This window comes from Hemiscyllium ocellatum, chromosome 15 (assembly GCF_020745735.1).
Source record: "Hemiscyllium ocellatum isolate sHemOce1 chromosome 15, sHemOce1.pat.X.cur, whole genome shotgun sequence".
Classification (NCBI taxonomy): Eukaryota; Metazoa; Chordata; class Chondrichthyes; order Orectolobiformes; family Hemiscylliidae; genus Hemiscyllium; species Hemiscyllium ocellatum.
Genome location: NC_083415.1, coordinates 53,511,549 through 53,524,528, shown reverse-complemented (window position 1 = coordinate 53,524,528; position 12,980 = coordinate 53,511,549).

Here is a 12,980-nt window from a genome sequence, read left to right as displayed (position 1 = left end):
CCAAGTTCAAAATTTACCCCATACAGTGACACTGCGGTGGTTGACTTGCTGAGAAGAGGGGATCAGGGGAAGAAATGCTTGTGATTCTGAGAAGTGCATGGCCATCAAAATGAATTAAAGAAACATTTCAGGACTTTTTTTTGAAGCAGGAATGAGATTCAGTGGAGACTAATGAGATATGTCACTCATAATCATTGACTTCTACTGTTCAGTAGACTTTACTGCTATGACATTTTCTTGAAATGTGAGGAGTATTGAGGACCCCTCTTTGTAGACAGTGCAGATAGTCTGCAACATTAATGCACTAAGATAGTATGCTCCATGTTGGTAGAATATAATTTCCCTTGTCCTACAGTTCTCGAGAGTCATATAGCATGGAAACAGATCCTTCGGTCCCAAACTAAATTAGTCACATCTGCCTGTATTTGTAGGATGTTCCTCCAAACATTTCTTATTCAGGAACTTATCTAAATGTCTTTAAAATGTTGTTATTGTACCCGCATCCACCATTTCCTCTCAAAGTTCATGCTCTTTGTAAAAAAATTGCACTTCATGTCTTTTAACAATCTTTTTCTTCTTGCCTTAAAATTATGCCCTTGGTCTTGAAATCCCCCACTCAAAGGAAAAGACACCCGTCATTCACCTTATCCATACCCTTCATGATTTTACAAACCTCTAAGGTTACCTTCGTGAAAAGTGTCCCAGCCTATCCAGCTTCTCCTTATAACTCAAACCCTCCATTCCCGGCAACATCCAGTTTAATATCTTGTCGATGCTTAGACGAAATTAGGAAGTAATTTTCTTTAAAAATTGCTATAACTTTTCTCCAAAGTAGATATGAACTGTAAATTTTGACTTGGATTTGCAGATCTGCACATGCTTCCCAAATAATTAATCGGTGATTTTTGCACCCTCTAGAAGACCTTTTAATGAGAATTGGAATGGACTGGATTTTTGCTACCCTTACAGACCCAATGTTGAGAAGCTCAATGGATGAAAAGAAAGATTTGCATCTCTAAAACGTGTCTCATGACACTAGGATTTACCTGGCTATATTATAACCAGCAAAGAAATACTGTAGTGTCATCCTGTTGTATTATGTCCACTTTGTGCCCAGCAAGCTGCCCAAAACAACAATGGGATGATGATCAAAGAATACATTTCATCTTTACACGTGTTGATTATGGATATATTTTGAAGGGGAAAACCCTTTCTTTTTAAAATTGTACCACAGATCTTTTATCTCCCATGAAAGTGCATGCAGAATTTTGCTTTAATGTCTCATTCCTCAGTTTAATAATCCCTCAGTAGTGCAGTGGAGTGTCAGTCTATTGTGTTCAAGTCTCCAGTGTGGGATATAAAACCACAACCTTCTGACCTGGCAGGTGAAAGGGCCACAACTAGCTCTTGTTGTTCTATGGTCACCTACTCCTTCCATCTCAAGGAATTTGCATCCGCCTACAGATCTTCCCAAAGGAAACTCAATGGCATAAATTTGTTCATTTGTGCAGGATTATCACTGTTGAAATGTTTTTAGAACTAAAATGCCTCTTTAAATATTTGTTTCTTGCATTTTAATGTCATAAGTGATGTTGTGGAGAGCAGAGCATAGTGTTAATATAAACAAAGAATGAACATGGTCCAACCTTGTCCATTTCACTGAGAAAAAAGAACATTGACTTCTCAGCCAATTTACTAATTTATTATTAGTAAGCTAGCCATGTTGTCTTATTCCACTTTTTAATGCAGGTTCAGACTTCAGAAGTAAGATAGCGTAAGACAGTCAACCTGATTCCCTGATTCTGTTCAAAGAATTGGCTGTACTTGACCACTTGTCACTGATAAACCAGCTTCAATATGGACAGGCAGAGCACTGGCTACATGTCAGCTTGACTATTGCTTTTTCTCAAATTTCATTCTGTCATCCTGTAATAATTATGCTGATCACTGGCTGATAAGTTAAAGCAAGCATCCTAACGTGTCCTGCAAAAATGGCATTATTACTTTAAGTTACTAGAGAAATAAATTAGGGATTCCTATTAGAGTGAACATTCTCATTAATCATCCCTTCGATTGTATTGTGATGATGTCCAGCTGTCATTGGAGGCAGATATTTTGAATTACACATGAGATCTGTGGAAACTCTGTAGGCCCACACTGTTCACTGACTAATGCTGTTCTGCACATCTGAAACATTCCATGAGCATCTGAACTGAAAAACAAGTTGACTGCTCTGTTGTGGTTAACATCAGTGCCTGAGAGTAGTCCCATGCCTGCATCCCTTCTTTATCTTGCTTCTTGCTGGACCTGTTCTTTGTAACCTATTGCAGATACTGTTTTTTTTTAGTTCTCTGATTCACTGAAATAATCAGAGAAAAAAAAACAGGATTCATTTGCTGTTTTTCCCCTGTGGTGTTTTGGAAGGTAGTTTTAGTGTCACCCTTGGCCCAGTAGTTACAATTCTGTCTCAGTACGTTGTGGGTTCAAGACCACATTATTTATGTTGGAATTTTAAAGCTGTACTGAGGGAATGGCACTGCCAGCACTGCCAACTGCGGATTGGATTTTAAACAAAAGCGACTTTACTCTCTGAAGGCAAAGCTAAGATATCTCCTGTCACTTCTCAACAAAGAGTTCTCCCAATATCCTGGTGCAGTCTTCCCTCAGCCAACATCTGGCGTTCAACTCATTGTGTTCTTGATTCTTTCACAAGATGTGGGCATCACTGACAAAGTTAATTGCCCATCCCTGAATGCCTTTAATCCGAATGCCTTCCTCACTCATTTCGGAGGTCAGTTAAGAGTCAACCTCATTGCTGTGGGCCTACTATTACATTAGGGGACGGGATGCCTTTTCACACCAATCAAATATAGTTTCAGGGTCTCCATTTCAAGACTAGTTTTATTGTCTGGTTTTGTTAATTGAGATGGGTTTTGAACCCATGTACCTGAACATTAGCCTGGAATTCTGCATCACTACTGACCATTATTCGAAAATCTTCCCATCCCCAGTTTAACTTGTGAAATCCTGCTATACGTAACTTGGCTACTGGGTTTTCTATGGTGCTACAATGACTGTGCTTCTAAAGTATTTAGTTGAATCTAAAGCACTTTAGGATGTCTTCAGGGACATGGGGAGCTGATAGCCCAGTGGTATTATTGCTTGATGATTATTACAGAGACCCAGGTAATGTTCTGGGGACTTGGGTTCAAATCCCACCAGGGCAAATTGTGGAATTGGAATTCAATAAAGATCTGAAATTAAGAGTCTACTGATGACCATGAAGCCATTGTCAATTGTCTGAAATACCCATCTGGTTCACTAATGTTCTTCAAAAGAAGAGTGATTTGGAGATGCCGGTGTTGGACTGGGGTGTACAAAGTTAAAAATCACACAACACCAGGTTATAGTCCAACAGGTTTAATTGGAAGCACTAGCTTTTGGAGCGCCGCTCCTTTATCAGGTGGTTGTGGAGGACACAATTATTAAGACACAGATTTTTTTGGCAAAAGCTTGCAGTGTGATACAACTGAAATTATACATTGAAAAATAGCTTGATTGTTTGTTTAGTCTTTCATCTGTTCGAATACCATGATAGTTTCACTTATTTCATGTATAAATCACAAAACTTTTTTAAAAAAAACATTCTCAAGTAACTTTAACAATTGGTGTTAACTAGACAATATGTTGAAGATATTAGCCCCTGTGTTTTCTGTCTGTGCCATAATGTTTAGACTGATTCTAATCTAAAAAGTGAGATAAAACAGAGTTTTACATGAATTCATGCAGTTTTTGAGCAAAGTACAATGTAACTCTGCAAGTACAAATTTACCCTACAAACGTGTATATGTGCATGTGTGTATGTGTCTGTCTGGGGTGGGGAGTTGTGAGTGGTGAGAGAGAGTGTATATGTGTGTGTGTATGTGAGTGTAGAGTGTCTAGGTCTGTGAGAGGGTGCTTGTGTGAGTGTGGGAGTGTGTGTGCTTCTGTAGGAGTGTGTGTATGTCTGTCTGTCTGGGTGAGGGGTTGTGAGTGTGAGAGAGAGTGTGTATGTATGTGAGTGTAGAGTGTCTAAGTCTGTGAGGGGTTGCATGTGTGAGTATGGGAGTTTGTGTGTGTGTGTGTGTCTGGGTTGGGGGTCGTGAGTGTCTGTGAAAGAGTGTGAGAATGTGTGTGCGTGAGTGTGGAGTGGTCTAAGTCTGTGAGAGGATGCATGTGTGAGTGTGGGACTGTGTGTGTCTGTAAGGGTGTGTGTCTGTGTATACGTATGTACGTGTGTCAATGTGTATGTATGTATAGGAGTGTCTGTGTGTATGTATAGTGCAATGGTGGTCATCTGTAGTGTGACATGAACTCAAAGTCCCGGTTAAGGCCCTCCCTTTGGGTACGGAACTTAGCTATCAGCCTCGGCTCACCCACTTTTCGCTGCTGGCTATCCCAGTCAAGTAGGGAAAGAAAGAAAGATTATAAAGTGAGATGTTTCCTGGTTCACAGTCGTGACTTTAATATTGCCATGCTCCTAGAATTAAGCACACAATAAGCAGGGCCTACATGATCAGGTTTCGGGGAGGTGGTGTTTTGTAGAGAGATTGAAATCCTATTTTAGATTAGATTCCAGACAGTGTGGAAACAGGCCCTTGACCCAACAAGTCCACACCAACCTTCCGAAGAGTAACCCCACCCAGACCCATTTCCCTCTGACTAATGCACCTAACACTATGGGCAATTTAGCATGGCCAATCCACCTGACCTGCACATCTTTGGATTGTGGGAGGAAACCAGAGCACCTGGAGAAAACCCACGCAGATACAGGGAGAATGTGCAAACTCCATACAGACAGTCACCCGAGGCTGGAACCGAACCTGGGTCCCTGGCACTGTGAGGCTGCAGTGCTAACCATTGAGCCACCATGCCGCCCCTAAAGAGTAACCCACCCAGACCCATTCCCCTCTGACTAATGCACCTAACACTGTGGGAATTTAACATGGCCAATTCACCCAATCTGCATATCTTTGGACTGTGAGAGGAAACCCACACAGACACAGGGAGAACGTGCAGACTCCATGCAGACATTTGCCCAAGGTAGGAATTGAATCCAGGTCCCTGGCAATGTGAGAAGCTGAATATTACAACACATAATATCTTGTGGCACAACTGGATTGGTATATTTACTGGAGTGATCTACCACTCATTTCCACAAAGTTTGATTTTGCACTACTTTGAAGATTTATCCAACTTTGTTTTAAAAGGTGCAATAGTCACAGCCTTGACCAGCCTCAAAGGTGAATCGGTCCAACAACTCTCCATAATCTTTCTCTTTTCAAACACTTCAAAGAAGTAATGCTAAATTTCAGCCCAGTTTTGAAACTTTTTCCAGTTTTACTGCTGCTTCTTAAATGTTTATTTATTTTAAACAGGAGAAGAAACCAAATTACTTATATATGACTATCAGAAAAACACTCTTACATCCTTAAACTATGCTGACAGATGAACTTAATCAAGTTGCATATACTTATGAAAAGGAAGCCATCATAGAAGACCTAATTGTCTCTCCACATATTTGAAGAAGAGGTGGATTTAGGTCATGGTGGTGAACACAGTGTAGGGCCAAGACTTCATTGGCATTCCTTCTGTCAAGATATTAGGCTGTGATTCAAATTCCCTTGAGTGACTGCCAGTTTACGCAATTCTAGTAATCGCAAGCAAATGGGAGTGGTTTTAATTACCTGAGTATTTCACATTTCAGGCCAATAATTCTGTAGCAGCTGAGAGAACAGGCGACAGATAACGCATGATGTTAACAGAGCAGCAGAACTGAACAACCAAAAATCAGAGGCAGGGTGAGAATGATAGACAAATGTCAGTGTGGTGGCGGTGTAGGGTTGGAACATACCTGGGTGCAGGCTGGCACAGATGCAATAGGAATCTTAATGTTTGACAACTTTATCCCAACTGTTCTATCTGAAAGCTTCTTTTGAAGGATTCATCGTATGTGTGTTTTGAAATCATTTAAAGTCAGTCATGTAACAGAGCTAGCTCTCACCAGCTGTATATCAGAGGCAGTCAAGAATACTTCTCTGCCACTAGCTTGTGATTGCAGATATACACAGAAGCTTTTCAAACAAACACAAGATCATAATTGCTTTTATTCAGCTGACAGCTCTTCCCAAATGAGTTCCACTGAGAAGGCATTTAGTCATCTGTCAGATCTCATAATGTACAATACAGATAGCTGTGTATAAGTGTCTGTGCTGGTAACTTACTCATAGTATTGCTTGAGTTGTGTTGTACTTGCACGTGAACTAGAAGCTATCACATTTAACCCATGGGAGATGCCAGAATGAAAGCACATCAGTGACTCAACAAAATAAAGAACAAGCAGGACAAAGGGAAATCAGTTTTTATTAGTTTGGGGTTGTGGTGGAGGCTGGTGCAAGTGAAGGAAATCATTGTGCAACGACAACAGAACTGAAGATTTCAGCTCCTCAATGCAGTATTAAACATTATTTGCAGTGCTGCACGGTATATCTTTCCTGTAAAGGAGTATTCTCAAAGGACTTTTCACAGAGTTTTCCAAGGCCATATGCTTTTAACCCTTGCATCTTCCAAACACAGCTCATCCCTGATTTGAGAATTTTGTGGATTAGACCACATCATTGTGAGAAGTCTGACTCACAGACATGTGGAATCTGACTCACTTCTACCACTGAAAGACTCAATTTATCCAACTGACCCTTTGGGTTGGTTAGTGCACCTGCCAGCTCTCAGTTTCAACAGAGTGTTAATTATGTGAGTGCTAAATGGTAAAGGGAAGTTCTTATTTGCATCAGACTGAAGAAATATAATCAGACAATATCCAGTTACCAAAGCAATCCTAGATATTCTGCAAATGTGAGGCTAATTCATTAGTATATTTGACACAATGTCCTGGAGTTTGTAATCAGTGGTAAAGTGGAGATAGCTGTCACTGACTGCATTTAAAACTACCTTACGTTTTCATTGACTACTGCAAGAATTTGTTTTCCTAGTGTACGTCTAATTAAGGCGGCTTAGTGGCAGCACCCATTTCCATTGAACCCCTTTAATATCACGAGTTAAAGATCCTAAGGCCTATCTCTACCTTTAATTAGGAGTTGGGGTAATGGATGATGAGCAGATCTGTGGCAGGAGTGGGTAGGCAGAATTGGGATGACAAAAGTGTAAAGACTTCCCACTGAACAATTATATGTGACCTTTTAACTGATGCTTTATTATAAGTCTGAATAAAAGCTATTTAGTATATTGCAATGTTTTTACTTGGAATGACCATCTTAATTACTGACCTACATGCAGCGGGTTTGTTTTCATTGGTGAGTGGCACTTAATTTCCAGTTGCTCAACAATTTCCTATTTTGTTGCATGCAATTACAGAATAGATTGATCCAACTGGTGTAAAAGTTATCATTTCCCAGAATTACCCTAGGGTTAAAAATGTGTTTGACGTTTAGCTTGAAAATTAGAAGGTGGAAACAGAGAAAAAGAGAGGAAAGTATAATTGGGTCAAATTTTTACTGGCATTTTTCCATTTCCAGTAACTTCCAGTAAAATTTGTGGAAATGTGACAGACAACCCTAAATGAACGGGTATAGCACCTTTTATTATCTGTCAAAGCACTTTATAACCAGTGAAACACTTTTGAACCGTACTCACTGTTACACACAGTCAAGATCGTAGAAATAGTTGATAGAATACTCTTGAAATGATTATGGTGGCAAAAAAAGATACAGATTTTATTAGATAAAAGGAAAGAGCTTATGGGTTGACAGAAAAGGTGGTAAACCCAAGGACTAGGAGCAAATTAGATTCTCACAGATGGTGAGCAAGAACTTATTAAAGAAACGGACAAGAAAATATGAGTGCACACTACTAAAACAAACATAAATGTTGACTATAAAAGGTTCTTTATGTGTGGAAAAATCAAAACATTAATGACTGCAAATTTGGGTCCGATACATTTGGATTCAGGAGAATTGAAATGGAAAATAGAGAAATGGCAACATGACAAAATGATTACTTTGTGTTTTCTATTCTTATATTTGGCTTCATGGAGGAATCTACAGAAAATCTCCCAGCATTGGAAGGGAGCCAAGGGCCTTATGAAATGAGGATCTGAAAGAAATTGGTATCAATGTAATGGCTTTACTTGAAAAATTAATTGGGTTGCAAGCTGTCATAATCCCTGGACCAAATGAGCTGTATCCCAGAATATTAATGGAGGTGGCTGTAGAGTTAATGGATGCATTGGTGGTTATGTTTCAACTTCTGTAGATACTGGAAATGTTCTTGTAGGTTAAAAAGTAGTGAATGTAGTCCACTATTTATGAATAAGGAGCAGAAGTTGGCCACTCAACCCCTCAAGCCTGCTCTGCCATTTCAGAAGATCATGGCTGATCTGATTGTAATATCAAATCCATATTTCTGCCTACCTTTAAAGTCTTACACCTCCTCACTTACCAAGGATCCATCCACTTATGCCTTAAAAATCTTCAATTGCTACCATTGCCTTTTCAGGTATAGTTATTCAGACTCATGGCTCTCTTTGAGAAAAAGAAATTCTACTCATATCTATTTTAAATAAGTGATACTTTATTTTGAACCATGGCGCCAAGTATAGATTCCCCCACAAAAGCAAACATCTTCTCCACATCTACATGATCAAGAAGGGAAGGGGAGAGGAAATAGAGAAAAAGGGACTTGTTAATTTGATCTCAGTAGTAAGGAATATGTTTGAATCTGTTAAAAATGATTTGTTAACTCAACATTATAAAATAATCATATTGCCAGGCAGAGCCAACATGGTTTTATGAAAAAGAAATCATTGACGAATCTATTAGAGTTTTATTAAGGCTATTATTCTATAACATTGGTATAGGAGAACCAGTGGGTGACATATGTTAGAATTTTCAGAAACCTTTTGAGAAGGTCTCACACAGGAAATTAGGAAACAAAGCTAGAGTTTTTGGTATTCAGAGCATATACTGTACTTGTATGAATTGAGAGCTGGTTAACAGACAGAAAACAAGGGTTGATGTAAATAGGTCATTCTGGGGATGTCAGGCTGTAGGGCCTCATGAAGATAAAACAGTGCTGTAATCATAGCTGTTCAAAATCTAGAAATGATTTGGAAATTGGGACCAAGTGTATTGTTTCCAAATTTGCTGATGATGCAACATTAGGTAGAAATTGTGAGGAAGCTGGAAGCCAGCTTCACTTGGACAGACTAAGTGAATGTGCAAAAAGATGACAGATGGAATATAGTGTGAATAAATATGAAGTTATCCATTTTGGTGCAAAAAAAAGAGAAAGCCATAGTGGGGTTTCTCAAATGGTGAGAGGTTGGGAACTGCTGATATCCAAAGTGATCTAAGTGTCTTGTTCATGAAGTACTAAAAGGGAGTATGCAGATACAGCAAGCAATCATGAAAGCAGATGGTATGTTGGTCTTCATTGCAAGCACACATGAATATAGGACTAAAGATGTTTTGAGTCTTGGTGACTCTGGACGTCGAATAATGGGGACAGTTTTCTCCTTATCTAAAGGAGGATGTAATTGTAATAGGGATTCCCCAGACTAATCCCTAGGATTAGTTTATGAGGGGAGATTAAAGAAATTGGATATTCTCCAGAATTCAAAGAATGAAAGGTGATGCCATTGAAATTTATAAAATCTGAAAGGATGTTTGTCCGGCTTGTGAGTCTAGAATCAATGGTTATTAAGCTAAATCTTTAAATTTTGGTGAGGATAGTGAAACTTTTGGATTCTCACCCCAGAGGATTGATAAAGCTCAGTTATTGAATATGTTCAAGACAGATATTGAGAGATCTCTGGAGATTAATGACACCAAGGGATATGGGGACAGTGTGGGAGAGGGACATTAAGATAAATAATCAAGAAAGAATGTATAGAATGGTGGCATATGCTTGATAGCAGCATAGTCTACTCCTGCTCTTGGACTATTTACATGATGTTGCTTCAGAGATAAATAGTTTGGACATTTGGGGTAACTCTTTTTCCTCAAAAATAAACACCCTCAGATCCTAAGGCTGTTAGGCATCATTTTAACACACCACTTGAAGGACTACACTTTCTCAGCATTACACTGAAGTGTCAGCCTAGACTTTATGCTCAGTTCTTGGGAGTAGGGTTTGATTTCGTAACATCTCAGGCAAGCATATTTCTGTTTCAATGTTGGATTATACTTCAACCGATGTGACACTAAACAATGAAGTAAACTAGTGAGGAACTTCTCCCTAGCAGTATAAAGCTTATGTGTAAATTGTGCCCATTAAAAAGGATTGAAACCATTAGCATTTAGATCTGAAAAGCTAACAGTAAATTCAAACAACAACACAGGAAGAAGGATTGAAGATTGTGGATGAAGGACAGTGAGTTCACAGAATAAAAATGATCAAAATGTTTACACTGGATTAAAGTTGTGTTTTAGGGTGTTTATTTGCTTAGTTAATTGGAGAGTCACTGAACTGCTCCTGACACTGAACTAGATTTAGTTCTGTATTGAAAAGAGTTGTATGCAGCAAGAGAATTGGACATGGAATGGATGTTGAGGCAAATAGACTTGAGAACACTTTCTCTAAATTAACAGAAAAGAACAGTGTGGAAAGCAAAGGATACTGATGGAGATGAATCTGAAAATGAGCAGTTAATATTTAGCCTAAGAAGTTTGCTATGCCTTTTTAAATCCCTGTAAACTTGAGGACTTCCACATCAATAAGAGGATAGTTACAAACAGATCTAAACATTTGAAAGTGCCCAATGCTGATGATATCTATTCTAACATACGAAGATAAATTAGTGTTGTAATACAGGAGTGAGCCCTGATAACAAGATTGCTGAAATTTTCTTACTTTGTCATGATGCTAAATCTGATTAATACCATAAAGAGGTAACTTTAGCACAGTTTTCTGTAACAATGATCCATTGCTAAGTGTGTTACTGGAACTTGTACCATACTGTGTGGAGGAGTTTAGGGGATTTCTCTAATTTTCTCTCCTTCATCCACATTTAATTTATCGGTTTAAAAGGAAGGATGTGGTTTCATTCAGAGTGACTCGCTTTGACTGCCAGCAGCTCCATGCCAGTAATTCAAGTTAATTTGTCTTAACCTCATATTTTTAATTGGCCAATGGTATTGGTGCCTGGGAGAGTCTAAAGAACTTAACGCAGCATCATTCTGTAGACTAAATAGCCAATCTTGCTGATCTCCTCCAGTGGCTATCACCTTGTTACTACGATACTTTAAAGCAGCTATGGCATTCAATGGATTCTACACATTTCAGAAAACACTGGGAAATTGATGACATACAATGAGCTTCCTTAAATGCCATAGTAGTAACTATAACCTTTTGAATGTAGAGTCAATAGGTTTTCTATTTTTATGCTCATTTATTATTTGGGAACAAAGGATTTAGGAGCAGTCGTAGGCTATTTATTCCCTTACGTTTCTTCCACTTTAGATTATAGATGATCTGGTTGTGGTCACAACTCAATTTTCCTGTGTGTTACCAGTATCCTTGACTCCCTTACTTGTCCACAATCTGACTAACTTGCCTTTGAATAAATTCAATGTTCCAGCGTCCACAATTTTCTGGGAAAGAGAATTCCTCAGATTAATGACAATCTGAGAAAAATAAATTCTTCTCATCTCTATCACTTCCTCTAAAAATCAAGACTTGTTCATTTTTATCTTTGTCCTAGTGTGCTAGTTCCCTGTATTCTAGTCTCTCCTACAAGGAGAAACAGAACCCACCCTGTCAGGTCCTCTCAGGCTCGATCTTACATGTTTCAAGAAGATCATATCTGAATTCCAGTGGTTAAAGTCTAATATGTTCAATCTTTCTTCAGAAGATAAGCCCTTTAAACCAAAGGCTGAGTCATGTGAGCCTACCTGGAACTGCTTCTAAAAAATATTATTGCTTTTCAATAAAGAGGTCATAGCTGTACACAATACCTCAGAAGTGGTCTCACCAAAGCCCTGTACAGCTGCAGTAAGACTTCCCTATTTTTTATCTTACAATAATTGTTTGTGTTCAATGTTATATTTTTGTCTTTACAACATCTCATCTTTTTTTCTGGACCAGGCTGAAAACCATTTTTGTTTGTGAATATGGAACTTTCTGGTCAAAACTCATAAATTTCAATTTTCGTTGTACTCTTTCTCGATGCTTTCCAGTTTTCTCATCTTCTATCCTGAAAGCAATGATTCCAATTTATAGAGTTCCAAGGGACAGGCTTTGGACATTTTCTGGCTATATGAGTGTGAGGGGTTAGCACAGTTGAGCATGATCTTGACTGTAAGCAAAGCTCACAACTTGAGAACTATTCAGTAGTAGCCATGAATTACAGTCAAGCGTCGTGATACTGGGATAAGACTTGTTCACCCTAATCTGAAAGGAGTGTAACCTGGTATAACATAATCTAGAACCTAGCCAAGTTATACCATTGATCTTGAAAACCACCAATAAAATCTGAGACATTCTCTCAGTCTTGCTGGTTTGGTTTCATATTTTGAGATTTAATTAGCAGTAGAGGGATTGGAACAGCAGAGTTCTTGTACATTATTCCTATGTGCGATGAATGTCACTTGCAAGTGTTGTTGTTCCTTTCTAATTCCCCTTGCAAAGGTAATGGTGAGCTATCTTCTAAATCCACTGTGTGTGGTGTAGGTAGATGTGCAGTGCTATTAGGAAGGAAGTTCTAGGCTTTTGACCCAGAGATGTTGAAGGAACACCAATAAATCTCTAGGTCAGGATGGTGTGTGACTTGGAGAGGAGATTGGTGGTGTTCCCATATCTCAAACACATCCACTACAAAACTTTGATGATGATTTATATCAATGTGCTCAATGTTTGCAGTACATCATTTGACGTGAAAAGACACAATTTGGAATCTCGATTAATTTGTCGTCAAAAGTGTCAAATCT